Source organism: Rhinoraja longicauda, chromosome 17 (assembly GCF_053455715.1).
Source record: "Rhinoraja longicauda isolate Sanriku21f chromosome 17, sRhiLon1.1, whole genome shotgun sequence".
In the NCBI taxonomy this organism is placed as follows: Eukaryota; Metazoa; Chordata; class Chondrichthyes; order Rajiformes; family Arhynchobatidae; genus Rhinoraja; species Rhinoraja longicauda.
In genome coordinates this window covers 8,953,698-8,955,609 of record NC_135969.1, presented here as the reverse complement: position 1 = coordinate 8,955,609, position 1,912 = coordinate 8,953,698, and positions in this window count along the sequence as shown.

Here is a 1,912-nt window from a genome sequence, read left to right as displayed (position 1 = left end):
TTGTTTTCCCCTTGATGCCAGTTAATTTAATTGTCACTGAAGCTTCTTGATATCATACTGGGTTGAATACTGCCCAGATGATTCAATGATACTTTATTGTCACATGTACCTAGGCACAGTGAAATCCTTTGTTTTTTGCACACAATCCAGTAAAATCATACAGCAGACCTCACCTAGGCAGTACACGAGTTGCCACGTTTCTGCCGCCGACTAAGTTACAAAAAGTTACTCAAACAGACATCCTCGCAACAACGAACCCGGGGTGCAGCCATACGTGACCACAGGCCCCCTTCGGATCCCCCCTTCATTCTCGCTGACCCCCCCCCTTTGTTCTTGGTGGCCCCCTGCCAGGTACCCCATCATTCTCGCCGGGCCCCCCCTCCGTTTTCGCCGGCCCACCGCTCTTTTAGAAAGGAGATGAAGAGGAACTTCTATAGTCAGAGGGTAGTTAATCTGTGGAACTCATTGCCACAGAGGGCTGTAGAGGCCAAGTCAGTGGATATTTTTAAGGCAGAAATAGACAAATTCTTGATTAGAACGGGTATCAAGGGTTATGGGGAGAAAGCAGGAAAATGGGATTAGGAGGCAGAGATCAGCCATGATTGAATGGCGGAGTAGACTCAATGGGCCAAATAGCCTAATTCTACTCCTATAACTTGTGAACGTGGGTATTATTGTTGATGCTTCTAATGTGCCTGTTAAGCTGCAGTCGATAAGAATTTCATTGTAAACACAAGGAACTGCAGATGCTGGTTTACAAAAAAAAGACACAAATTGCTGGAGTAACTCAGCTGGTCAAGCAGCATCTCTGGAGAACACAGATAGGTGACATTTTGGGTTGGGATCCTACTTAAGGGTTTAATTATTCCTGTTCATATCCAGTGCATAAGGGCTCTTGAGTCTTGACACAATGTGAAATGAATCGAATTGGCCAAGGACTGGAATCTATGATGGTGCAATTTTAGGGAAAGCAAAGATACTTCACAACATCTGGCTGAATGTGATGCTTCAACCTCATCTTGAACACTCACATACTGATTTCCCCCCATCATTAAGGTTGGGGATATTCTTGGGGCATGCTCCTCTTCTTAAGTTTTTAATTATCCACCACTGTTGAAAACTAGCTGTGGCAGGACGACGGAGGTTTGATCAGAATGCTATGTTTTAGAATGGTTTAGAACAATATATTGGATATCATTCCTAATGCTTGGCCTGTACATAGTCAGAATGGTACAAAATGTGACACACAGTAGGCATTTGTCCTCTCATTAAATCAGGATTGGTACCCTGGCTTGATTGTAACAAAGCCAGGCCACCAAGTTACACATTGTAATGATCTACAATTCTGCTGCTGCTAATGAACCTCAGAGATATCCAGTTTCAAGACACTCGATCTGTCCTAAATCTATTCAATTTAACACAAAGTTGGTGTTACACAATACAATACAATACCCTGACAATCTGGATAAAAACTCCACACCACCCCATTCCACCAATACCTCTCTTCATCTCTTCCAGGCAAAGTTCCACAGGAGCAATACTCTGAACACATTGGACCAAAGTGGAGGCAGTGTGACACAATTGACTAACCTGCAGATCTCAAAATTAAGGTGCGTGGCCCCTTCACAACTGTGATCCAGGACAGGGCAGATTCTCATTCCATGCTGAAGTGGAGTAAATGACACCGGGTACATGGAACAGTACAGCACAGGAACAGGCCCTTCCCTCCACAAAGTCAGTGCCAAACATGCTGCCATGATTAAACTAATCTCTCTGTTTGCATGTGGGAACTTGCTGAGTGCAAATTTGCAGTTGCAATTCTACTTCACCATGACTGCACTCAGATACACCAATGAAGTACTTTGGGACGAGGATGTGTAATAGAACCAGAAAATGCTGCAGGCATTCAGCA